This window comes from Empidonax traillii, unplaced genomic scaffold (assembly GCF_003031625.1).
Source record: "Empidonax traillii isolate 1590-97213 ecotype Southwest subspecies unplaced genomic scaffold, ASM303162v1 scaffold69:size3087049, whole genome shotgun sequence".
NCBI classification, from domain to species: Eukaryota; Metazoa; Chordata; class Aves; order Passeriformes; family Tyrannidae; genus Empidonax; species Empidonax traillii.
This window is the reverse complement of record NW_020955262.1, coordinates 1,175,298-1,188,704: the sequence shown is the minus strand read 5'-3', so window position 1 is coordinate 1,188,704 and position 13,407 is coordinate 1,175,298. Positions and strand designations below refer to the sequence as shown.

Here is a 13,407-nt window from a genome sequence, read left to right as displayed (position 1 = left end):
TGTTCATACTTCATGCAACTCAATGGCCAAAGAAATTCAATTCGGGTAGCATCATTACAAGAGATTAATTGTGAAATGTTGTATATTAAGCATGTTTCTGTAAAGTTTCTGACTGCAGATTTTGAAACTGTGCTGTGAAGAACCCATTTTGCTGGTTTAAGACATAACAACAAATCACCAGTCAACTCTTATTTTGCAAATTTAACTTAGGTGTGCGCTCTTAGAACAACCAAATTAAACACCATACATATACTACTGATAAACAATGTAGACTTTATGTACTATTCTTTCAGCAGAGGCCATGTCTGCTGCACAGCAGTGCGGGTTGCATGAGGATTTCCATTTTAGAGGCTGAAAAGTTTCACAAAATAACGTTCTTGAGGCAAATCTTGGCTAGACCTGTGTAGTTTGATCTACACAAGCTAGAATCAAAACCCTGACTCGAGACCCTGTTCAACCTGGAGAATAAAGAATGAGAGAACATCTGGAAGTGTTGAACATTTCTCCCATTATATATTTCATATTCTGGTGAAGGTGAGGCTGCATGGCTGCCCCTCTGCCTCACTGTGTGTTTGATCAGCACTCAGCAAAGTACAGAGCTCACCCTCTCTCAGGCAGTAGAGCAGCTGACCCTCTAGTGTCTTCCTATACCCTTTCTTCTTCTTCTTTAGTCAGGTGTTGAAAATCCTCCTTCATTCAATTTATGCAAGATGACATCAGGGGCTTAGTTTTTTTTCCTTTTTTTGCAATTCTTTACTGTTCCATTTGGAGTAGCAGCACAGAGACTGTACGTCCAATATTAATTATACAGCAGAATTTAATGCCCTTCCCAGACTTGTTATGTGCCTGTTATAATAAAAGAGAATTTTACAACTGTAGTCTTGTGAAGAAAACTAGATTAGATCAAATAGAAGGTTTGTTTTAGATAACCTGTCTTTACTCCCTAGCATCAGTGAGCATGCTCAAAATATGTCCAATAAATTCCCTTGAATTCTCACTAGGGTAAAGAGGAGTTTCCATGCAAATGAGACAGTTCAAACACAGAGGTTTGATGCATTTCAGAAAAGACAGCAACTCTTTTTTATGGATTTTCCTTTACAGGCTATTTATAATTCAAATGTACTTTCCATATTCACTTATTTAAAAGCACAGGTTCTAGCAAAGGGAAACAACACACTGGGCAGAGGCACTGTGCTACAAAATGAGTTTTCAGCTGAGACTTCATTTACCATACTGAACTAGTTTCACACTGTAAGACAACATTATGACCAAACAAGACAAAAGAAAATCCCTTGTGGGTAAGTAGCACTGATCAAGGGAGCTTCTTTTGCCAGAAAAGACAGTTTCATCATGGCAGTTGGGGGTTTCCTGACTAGAAAGAAAATCATGTTGGACAAACAATTCTGCTAAAATTGCATATACTGCATTGTTATGACAGGGGATTTAATTTATTTTGTACTATACTGGAACGTAGCTCTACATAACAAAAGAAAATATTATGGGATATACTTATATTTTAGTACTGAAGGGAAATGACATCTTTACATGAAAATTCTTTTCAAGTTATATACATTTTTTTATTCCACTTTGATAAACTAGTGCTATAAATCAGCCTTTTATTTGAGGAAACCTTTCAGTCCTTTCTCTTAAAATGCTACATTTATACAGATCCAGACACAAAGACCCCCCAAAAAATCTAAGAGATCCCAAGCTTTGTGACAGAATCCTCCTTCACAGCATTCCCATGGCAGAAGACAGACACATGCTGAGGGTTTATCATTTCAGGCTGCTTCAACTGAATATATACCAAAATTTGCAGCAAAAGTTAAGTTATTAAAGCTTTTTTGGGGGATGGAACACACATACACACACTTACCATGACCAATAGGTGAAACTTTCGTTTTCTAATCTTAACAAACGCTAGCCTGCACAGCAAAATAAACTCACAAAAGAAACATATTTTATTGTAGGTCCCATATTGCTTCTATAGCTGTATCACAACAATGTTCTCTGTATTTCTCTCATCACAGCATACTATCATGCTGATCCTAGCTCTTGGAAAAAGGGAAATGCAGAACACATATGTGAAATAAAAGAAAACACATATGTTTCAGATTAAGTCAATCTCAAGATGTTAAATCCCAGACCTGCTTCACAGAAGAGCAAAACGAGTATTGGCAGCATATGATAACTATTCAGTTTAGGACTAGACTGTAAATTGTAACATGGTGTTTTTCCTAATAATGGGTCCTAATTTGGTTCCATCTTACTTTTGAGAGACACTGTCTCGTCAACATTTATTCAGAGCTACATTCACTGAACCAGTAAGAAGTACAGCTATTTTTCTGGCAGCCTGCTGCTCCCTCATTTTATCCAACACCGAGTGAGATCATAGTTCTCATTTGTTGAGGCTCATGCAGTGAGCTACTTAGTCTCTTGACCTCAAAAATTTATTGGGCTACAGAAGAAGTGGTTTCTATAGACACCTTTGGTTTGGGCATTCAGCTGGGATGTGGAAGGTTTATATATTTGACTCTTCCCCAGAAAAAAATTTGTTTTGAATTTCCTTCACTCTATCTATCTGCCCCTTCTATTTTAGTACAGCTGAAGAATGAATCATATGAGATTGCCCTGCCTTTTCTTACGGTAGATAGACACTTATGTCTATCTACCCTCAGAATATAAAAATGTTTACCCTTATTATTGAAATTCTTGTGATAACTTTTCATATTTTTGGTTCAGATTTTAAACTGGATAGATCACTATATTAGTCCTTATAAGCTCTTTGGACTGCCTCCCCCTCAGCCCAGTTTTGAGGGAAACATAAATCCTAATTTACCTAAAATAGCTGAGAAACCATAAGTACATATGTACCTCTTAAGAGGTATGCTGAAGTAACTAATAGACATTCCTAATTAGAATGAAATAATTTGAAAGAAATATCATGAAGCAATTCTCTATTATGGTCAGGAGAGAAAAGGAAACAATAGGGCTACATAAGGTCTGTTTTCCCCTAACTAGGTCCAGTTGAGTACAGCTGGCAAGAAACCAGGAATTGCCAGATTTGCAACATTTTTTTTTGATGTTCCATAATTTGTTTTTGTTACACATCAAAATCAAACAGACCTTTCACAACCAATTAAAATAAAGGAAGATTAAGAGAAGTGGTCCACTCATTTTCCGAATCAAAGGTCAGACCTCAACTTGTGTTCCCACATGTCAGGTAATTACCCCAAATATCTGAGTCTTCCGGGATCCTCTCTTCACTCTCTCCTTAATTTCAGGATAACTCACCAAAATCAAGAGCACCCCCACAAGGAGTTCTGTTTTCAGGTAACCAAGACTAGTGGGCAGGGTAATGTTAACTAAAATACATCTGACACAGAATGGCTTAATTTGGAAACGAGCTCTGAAGGTCATCTGGTCCAACTCTCTGGTCAAAACAGCAGTTTGCTTGCTGTATGATTGGTTTAAACATAGAGTCTGATAATGCTTTTGCAGACCTTTTTAATCCTTAGCTTTATGGATACCTCTTCACAAGTGTAATGATCAGGAATCACAGAATCATAGAACGGGAAAGGTTAGAAGTGACTACTGGAGGTCATCTAGTCCAACTTCCCTGCACAAGCAGGAATACTCTCGTGACTTTCATGCCAGCACCTGTGTAATTCTGGTGGTTTTTTTTGTTTGTTTATTTGTTTGTTTGTTTTTTTAATCAAACACCTATTTGACTTCATTCCCTATAATATATCAGCTAAAAGGAAATATTCCATAGGTCTCAGACACCCAGAAACACACACACTACCTAATGCTTTACAAAGATCACATGTAGGTTATGTGATTTCCACAAAAAACAAACTCTTTTTGTACCAATGAAAAAATCAATAGAAGATGGGAAGAGATTATTTTTCTAATAACACCATATCACAAGTTTCCTCACTAAGTTTAGTAGAATTATTGGTTTAAGCCAGCACTTCTCAGTCACTCAGCAACTCACCAACTGCTCTATTGGAGGGTACTGTGAGGAACAGTGTGTACTGTGTTCAGAGGGGTCTGTGTAAAAAGCAAACACTGGGGAAATTTCTTCAGTCCTGTGTTGGTCTTATCCTCTAGCACAGAGAGGCCCAACTTTCGGTCAGTGCTCTATAACACTATCACTCCACAATATTTACATAGCATTAAACTACATTAAAATCTGAAAAATTCCACCATTTGTACTGGAACCATTCAAAATTTTAGCTATGTGTTTTCAAATAGATACAAGTGTGAACAGGGAACAACCACAAAACAAATTCACCTGCACAGAGTTTATGAAGAGTTTGCAAACAATACAAGAAAGCTATCCTATCCATTCAGTGAAATTAAGGAATAATAAATTCATGTTCAGAAATAAATTTCCTTTCTAAAGCAGGCTCTTGAATTTTGAGGAGGTTTTACTTTGTTTTGTTTTGGTTTTTTTTGGTTTGTTTGTTTGGTTGGTTTTGGTTTTGGTTTGGGGGGTGGTTGTGTTTTATTTGTTTCATTTTGGTTTGTTTTTTGTTTAAAGACTAGTTATCCAGGTCTTTATAGTATCTGAGCAATTTTAACAAATGTGTATCAGAAATTAAAAAAGAAGAGTCTGTCTGACGGCCTAGCTACTCAGGCTTTGAGATTTAAACTTGACCTGCATAGAATTAACAAAAAATAAAATTAAAAAAGCCTCAACTACTAAGGTCTTGTTATTGTTGTTTTAAATGACAAATTAGTGGGATGGAATTCAAGGCACTTAATTATCACATTAGTTAGCCAGATGGTTTATTTGAAATCCCATCAGACAAGTATTTGAATTCTGTTTTAAGTTGGGCTCAACGAGTTAGCAAAGGCAAAGGACAGCAAAAGGATGTGACTCTTCCCTTTGCTTGCATTAACAAATACAGTTTTGTCTGCCTACCCCCCTGAGCAATGTTTCAAAGAAGATTGACAGAAGTAATGGTAGCCAGAGGAATATGAGTGTTCCACAACTCTTCAGATATATTTGGTCACTTAGTCTTGTTACCCCTGACACTAAATTTCCAGCAGCTTTTTCAAAGAAAGGGATTTAGAAGCAAACTCCCATAAAAATGGAGACTTTTTCCTAAATCTGAAAAATGTTTTAAATATCCTGCATCCTCTTTTCCTCTGCCCTAAATGTTTTGGCAACAAATATGACTCCTTGTTGGATGACTTCAAGGGTGGTGGGGAGGAGTCATGCATCAACAGTCACAGAATAAGAAGGGGTGGTGTGACTTGGCTTGACTGTGCTGTTTCAGCAGCTTGTTCAAATGGTCTCAGCACATTCCCAAGAGTTTCCATTAGTGCCTGCTCCAGACGTGAGAAGAATCCATCAATTTCATTTTCAAAATGTCATAGCATGGAATAACTGCCTTTGCTCAAACTGCTTCTCTTAATAGAGAATGCTGAATTTTGTCTGGTAACTGCATCCTGAATAAGTTTGTCTTGGGGAACAGGTCATTATTCTTGGAAGAGTTTCAGAAGTTTTTTGCCTTTCACAGGCTGCCTGAACTATGGACAAATACCATCTGTTCTCATAAGAATATCCATCTCCAGTGTATCATCATGCTCATGTATGAAGTGTACAGGCACAGAAGGGCATCATCTTTACTCCTATCCCCTCTGTGGAAGTGACACAAATCTCGGTACTTGTTTTCTTTTAGTGTTTGAATTAGAAGAGGTAAAACATCAATGACACAGTATCTCGTTGCCTTTAAAATACTTCTGAAGTGACCCTTTGTGAACAGCAACAGCACCTGATGTACCCACCTAGGTGCAGACCTTGGCAGGACTCTTCTCTAAAGTTATAATACTGGTTCAGTATGTGAGAACAGTGTGTCTGGAAACAAGGCAACCAAAGACATTTTACAACCAATCATAAAGACAGTAGCCTCTGTAAGGGGGCATTTCCAAGCAGAGAAATACCACCATTTTCCTTTCCTTAGTGGAGATGTGAGGAACAGAAATATTAAATGGCTTGCTAAAATGACATTGGTATCTGTGGCACAGAAAAGAGTCATGCCTTGTTTCCCAAGTTTCAGACCACATACCTTTTGGATATCTGCCCAAAGAAGTTAAATCCCTTGTTTTATGTATTGCTCTGATGTAGTAATTGCTGAAACTTGAAACAAAACATAACAACCAACCTCAAAAATTCAAATCCCAATGATTTCCAACAAGACTGAAATTTTTTAGTGATGAAATACAAGTACTTTGAGGTGTTGCCCAGGAGGATCAGCACATGGAAATATTAACACAAGCAAAACATTAAATAGGATTTCCAGTAAAGACAGCAGAGTCGATTTGGTTCTTGGTATCAAATAGCAACATCTGTCCTATGGTAGGTATATACCAGCCCCATTACTTTTTTCTTTCACATAAAAACCAGATTGTCAGTATGAGAGTGTTTCTGGGTCAGGGCATTAAAGTCAAGCTAATGCATACCAAATGCGCCATCATCTATGTGTTTTTACAGTCCTGGTGTTGCCTACATGGTGGAAAAACTGCTTTTCCTAAGATTATTCTTACTGAGGCTAAATATCACACAGAACCCTAGACTATACTGTGTCCTCTCTTACCCTGGGGTCCTTCTCTTTAGCTGACACCATACAGGAACACACATTCACTACACGAGACAGAATTTACTAAATGTTGCTTCAAGATATAAAAACGGAAAAAATAGTCACCAGCCTTGCCTTGAGAAGGACAAAAGCAGAGATAAAATACCTTGCCTGTGATGATGTAACAGGTCAGTAAAAGGAGTGGGACTATAAAATGCACCATCAGTTAAGTGAATCGTGTACTACTCTTATAAACTATACTATTGCTTCCCTTGAATCTCACTTGAAAGAAAAATATTGGCTTAAAGCGCATGCTGGTCTGCTTTGTCTCCAAATACATACTTCAAAGAAAGGTTGCAAATATTTATTCCAAGCGTGCTAGTGGGCAATCTTTTAGAAGCAGAGTAGCTACCAACAACATGTCATGGGAAATAAGTGTTGAAGTTACTTGATGGCAGAGCACTGGACATTTATATGGGAAAAATAGTCTGTCTATTTTGAGACAGACTGGGGGAAGCAGGAGGAGAAAGATGAACACCGAGCTGCCAGCTCACAGTTCCTGCAGATAACTGAATGACTGCAAGTCACAGGGAAATTTGCTCAGGCCTTAATGCAGAATGTAATAGCTGAAAGAATAAAGAAAGTGTGTGTCTGGGGTAAGGGCAGTTATTTACACTCATAAATGGTTTTAAATGTAATTTTTGCAGAAGTTTAACTGGCTGTAATTTTTGCAGAATGTTTCAGCGGCAAACAGGTTTGCAATAAATTACGGAGCCCTATTTTGTTTCAAAAATCAAAGATTCCCTACTTTCTTTCATAGTTTGTGTTTTTCACTGCAAAACTTGAAGACCATCCTGTATAAATTAAATTATGCATTTGTAATTTATTGTTTCCCTACTGTTAAACCTATCTTTTCTGTGAAACTGCTGAGCCTTTGAGAGAGAGCTGTTAAAAGACTGCAGCTAATCAGTCCTTTTTCTGGAAGGACCCTCTCAGCTAGCAGTGAGGTATAAGATCTGTGGCTTTCAGGTTCTACTGTCTGAATTGTTCTTCCGCAACAGCTGGAGAAAATGCTTTCAAGAGTTTTGTGCTTCTTCCTGTGTGGTGATGCAGCTTTCCTCTAACGACTATTTCCCATCAATACCCACAGACACCTACCTTCTTAACCACTGGTTTAACGGTTTCTTACCACTTCCACCTTTTCAAAAAAAAAAAAAAAAAGCAAGCAAAGAAAAAGAAAATCTAAAATAAAAGAGCAAACTAAAAAAAAAAGGAAGAAAAAAGAAAAGACTCATTCAGGAGAAGGTTTACAAATATCTGCCCAATGCTGTTGAAGGAGATAATATCTCAAAGAACTTAAAATTAGGTGTACAATTCTCGCCTAGAGAAAAAACCCAAAACCGTCCTGAGTGTGTGGTGGCAGCAGATGTGACCAAAAAGGTCAGTATATGCTCTTTCCCATGCTAAGATTAAACTGGTCTTTACTGAAAACTTCACAGCAAGGAAAAAAAAAAAAAAACACAACCTGATCTTTTTCTATGCAATATAACTGTTACAAGATGAATAGGTAGTACAGTTATACACAGTCCATTGTTCTGAATCATCCCATGTTCTGTTGAATTACAAGAAAGTTAAAAAAGTAAGTATTTCTTAAAAACTGTAAAACATGTGAAAGCTCTGGTTTTTCCAAGAGCCACTATCTCCTGGCTTTTCGGGGAAATTTGATGTTTGTTTCATTTTCCAGAGGACTCTGGCAATCCATCCAATTGACAACTTAAACTGACACCACACTAACAACAATATATTTTAACCTTATTAGGGTAATTATTCATCTACGCCATTCTTCAAAATTGCAGTAAAATATTTAATGAACTGGTGTCTCCTTAGATAGTGACTAAGAATATCTTAGCAGTCCAGAAAATCAGTGTGTGTCAATACTGACATATGCTTTAAATTATTACAAATATTGTACACTCTCACCTAGTTTACTTATTTGTTATAAAGAAGAGAACTAGGACAGCTGCAGCAGAAGAACCTGTACATCACACAGGCTGGTAACTGGTTATACAGACCACTATTTCATGGAACATGCCCAAACTTAATTTGCGGTAAAAGATAACTAAAGGACTCAAAAATTTTAAACTGTGACCTGTTTTTAGATGAAAATACAAACCAATTTCCATACAGAAGGCTAAAGATTGCCCCCCGCCCCCCGAAAAAAGAGAAGTACTTTTATTTAAATCAAATCGTGCAGATCAAGAGTGATGGCTAAAGGTCACAGAAATGCCTTTACAGCATCAGTAACAATAGCTAATTCTGAAAAAGAATATAATATAATATCATTGGGGATATTCTCTGACCTCAAAAAACACAGGTTACTAACACTACTGGGAGGATGTTAAATAGAGCCTGTAAGGACCAAAGTTGAAAAGAAGTATTTACTGAGTAATAGGCATACTATCTGCAATCAAAGGGAAAAGAAACAGTAAAATATCTATTTCAAAACTTTTTTCCAGTTGAAAATAGAAGGCTGTTCACAACCACAGGATTCCACTCAGTCAAATTAATCATAGAGAGGAGTGGATTAAATTTAGATTAAAAAGAAATTCTTTTCATCCAGAAAGGTTAGCTCAGAGGCATTCATGAACAAGACAGCAAAATGAATGATCAGGGTTTAGAGAGAATCAGCTGATCCAAGAATCTACATCCAAACAGCCCAGAGCTCTGGCACTGAAAACCATGTCCAGCCCAGAACCTCAGCTACAGTTTGTGTGGCAGCCAGGAGCACTATCAAGGCTGGTCTCTGTGGCTCTGAGAGACTCAGAGGGGGAAAAGGGCACTCTAATCAGTTCATGTTTATTAACATCACTTGATTATGGAATGGCTCTGCCACTGCATAAACACAACAGTCAATATCTCCTCTCCCTCCAACGAAAAACATTACAAATGCATGAATAATAAGACTGAAAACACTGTTGTTATGTAGCTGATGTTACTAAATGTGCTAATTTGCGGGGGGGGGCTTTTCAAGTAAAATGAAACAGAACTTTTAAAGCAATCTATCTTTAGATTGAGATGCCACAAATCCAGATCATCTGGTTGGAACATGGATTCAAATACAGCCATTTCGTTTTTGTAAGATGTTCCATATTACAGGAGTACAGGAAAAGTAAAGAACGGAATTTGTAAAGAAAGAGGACAATACCAAAAATTGGCTGAACAGCTAAAATCTAAGTGGGAATTCACAATTAATTTCATTATTAGAAAGCTTTTTATGGCCTAAGAATGAGAACCACTTGGGCTTACTTGACTGCTACAGCAGTTAGAAAGGTTAGTAAGAGAGAAGAGACTGAAGAACTTGCTGTAGGGGAAAAAAACCCCCAGTATCCAGAACCTCTCAAAAAAAAGGGGCAACAAAGACAATAACGTAAGTAGGTGACTAGCTATTTTTATTTTCTTTACTTATTTAGGAGAGTATATAAAAGGAAAATTCTGAAATCCCAGGTTTCTATTTTTCATTAGATTTTTTTTTATCCTCTAAAAATCAGAAGATGATTATCAGTAATGTTTTTAAAGCATTTAGTGAAAAAAGCTTTAATTCTACTTTCAATGCATAATTATAAGTTTTTTTAGTATTATGTTGAGACTGTTCAGCTATTTAATGTTTGTGTTTAAACATCAGACAAGTTCATCCTATGGTTTATGTTTTCTTTTCACTTTTCTAATTCATAAAACATCTCATCCATTTTCTCATGCAAGAAATTCAAATGAGATAAACATTCAAATGTAGAACCCACACAGAATTTTTCCATTGCAAAAATATGTCTGATTTTCTGCATTTACTAGTCTCAAAAAAGCAGTTACTTATTTAATGTTTTTCAGTTTTATACTTTTAGATCAACTAAAGCTATGGATATAATCTAAATTCAAATTAAAAGTTTTAATATAGACACTAAGAACTTATTTAAACATTTTGTTTTAATTAGAAATTTTATTTCATAATCTTTTTCAGTTAATGAGTACATTTGCCAGTTTTAAAAGACTGTAAAGACCATAAAGACTACTTTTCTTGCAAAAATCCTTAAATTAGCACATTTTAATGAAACTGTGCACGCAAATAGCCTTGTAAAGAAAAAGCCATTTTATACGGTTTAGTTTCATTTTTAAAACAATGAATGTGGAAACCACTAAAATGAGAAATAGCTCATCTTTTTGATATCAGAATGATGCAGTTGTAACAAAATAAGAACCAGATTTCAACACGCACATTTCAAAACCATAAGTAAATAGATGCCCTTATCAGACCACAGGCATTGACTGTTTATTTTTATACATCACTAAGAGCTTGTTTGGAAATTTCTCGTACATGGATATGCATCTATTTGTCAGTGTGAATGCTAAACACCAGCTTGTCAGCTATCATGAGTTCCTTCTCTCCCTCCACAAGAAAATGTGCACAGAAACAAACATCCCCTTTCCTCTCTCCGGCCTGCCAGTGACATGCCACAACGCCCCGTGTCAGGGCAGAGAATCTTGCTTTCATCCTGCACTTTCAAGGCTTTGTGTAAACTCATTTTGCAACATTAAGATAGAGTTCAGAGTTTGTAAACAATATTAATATAAAAGCATTAAGATTATAATAGCGTAAACCAAAGTTTTCTCATTTCTGTGCCAGCAACTGCAATAAGATGAGGAGCTTTCACTGACACTCCCTTCAGGCCTCACTCTCTGCTCCCGTGCACTGTGTGCTATTCACAATTTATCCCTGTTTTTATGGGTAACAACAGCATGAGCTGATAATATGCCAAACCAATGAAGTCTTACTTCATTCACTTCAGGGGAGCTGAAAGTTTTAACTGGGGGATTTTTTGGTTTTGGACTGAGAAAGCAGGGTGAAGGGAAGGTTGAATTCTACAATTCACATGTTTATTTCATATAGGTGATGGAGCAGTAGCAGAGACTGATACACACAGTTTTTGAATGTAAATAAATTAACATACCTAATCCAAGGAGACAACACAATAACTTGAATAGCATCCATTCACATAGAAAACTGAGAAAAAATAATCTGTCCCTACTGCAGATATTCTATGCCTCCATCTCTATCTGGTCTTTACGCAGTTGGATATACACCAACTCTTGCAGCATGGCTCTACAATCTCACTTTAGAGACAAAACTTTACTGTTTGTTTTTCAGCTGTCTCATCCAAACAGCCTTCAGACAGCCCCCTACCTTTGACACCATTAGAAGATAACACTGGCAATATCACTGCAGTTCTAAGCTGATTTGCCTGCATGGTAGCAGAACAAACACCCATAAACAAGGTGTGTGACTGCCCAAGGTACACAGGTGCTAGGACTTCTCACAAGCCTAGTCTCCACTGGGACATAAACATGACAAATGGCACAGTAACTTGCTGTTAAGCTTCCTTTGAATGCATAATTTACAGTTGAAGAATTCAACCTCTGGTCATTCACGTGGGCAGCTGCTACTTTCAGCCCTCACTGTGGGAATCAAGTCAGGACTGAAGCATCTCATGTTTCTGCCTGCCAAGATAAGAAGGACTCAAATCCAGAGGCACGAAATTCCTAATAAGGAGGGTCACAAGACTTTCTGCTACTCTACTGTATATTTAATGTTAAATTTTCTACCTCATTTAATTTATTCCTCTTTCCTGAGAAAAGAGGTCACTGGTAACATTTCACTAATTTTCACTGGTTGCCAGGTTGGCATATACAGCTGACAAAATACAGTTGGGGTTTTTTTCCCTTCCTTTTTTTGCTTTACTTTCCCCCTCTTTAAAACATACACCAAAAAAATATTACCTTTTAATACACAAGCAATCCCTTTCCTGCACAGTCTAGAGCTGTAGGCCTTCCATCAGTCTTTTTTCACCACACTTTTAAAGCCACTTCAACATTAAGGAGCTCCATAACTGCATGGCAACTGGCTGGCTGCCAACAAGCTGCAAAACAAACACCCCTTGTATTGACATTACAGGTTCCTTGATCATATTCAATAAAGTACCTTTGATGTTAGCACTATTGGCTAATATCATCTCACAGGGTCTTGAGGGAGAGCTTATCAAGTCTGCAAGACAGATCATAAAGCCAGAAAAGACCCTCTAGTCTTAGAATATAACAAAGTTTGTGTCCTGTGAGGTAAGAGCAGTATTTATAGATGGGGAAAATGTCAAAATACACACATCCTTTATGATTCACCATTTTTTTGGGTAGCATTTGGTGAACCACAGATCCCACCTTGTCTGAGAAAACCCAAGCTGTTTTCTCTTGGTATCCAGCCTTAACAGAGAAGTCCTCATGGGACACAAAACAACCAACCATGCTTGGGTACCTTTCTGTCATCCCATATCCTCCTGACCTTCATTTGTTATATCCAGGCAGCTGCCTCTTTCTTTCCCCTTCTGGCATGTTCTCAGAGCAGTCTGTCACCCTGCCCACAATGTGGTACTTCAACACTTGGCAGGTACAAAGCAAAACTTCTAGTGCTCTGGTACTGTGGGCTGTTTGGTTTAGTGAGACCTCTTTAAGTACATGAAATCATAAAAGCAGAGACTAACAGGCCTCCCAAATGGTTCCAAAACAAAAGGGGAACTGGCCCAGGAAAAAAAAAAACAAAAGAGGTGGTGCAATACACAGTGCCTTGTTTCAGCATGCTCCCAAGGCAACAACCCCTGGAAAGGCAGGAGTCTTTCCACATCCTTTACTGAAATATGGAAGGTATTCCAGGTTTTGGTGGTGGTGGTGGTTTTGGCTTTTTCTCCCTCTTGATTCATTTGCTGGCACGCCCAGCTCT

General features: G+C 37.4%; 1 long non-coding RNA gene across 1 annotated transcript; it reads right to left on the bottom strand.

Moving 5' to 3' along the window:
* Positions 1-516: 516 nt before the first annotated feature.
* On the bottom strand, positions 517-13,102 carry LOC114055839. The gene is made up of 4 exons (XR_003570842.1): positions 12,973-13,102; positions 3,998-4,053; positions 1,877-1,925; positions 517-846 (listed from the first exon to the last, which is right to left on the bottom strand). It is a non-coding gene; the product is annotated as an uncharacterized LOC114055839 (long non-coding RNA).
* Between the last annotated feature and the right edge of the window lie 305 nt (positions 13,103-13,407).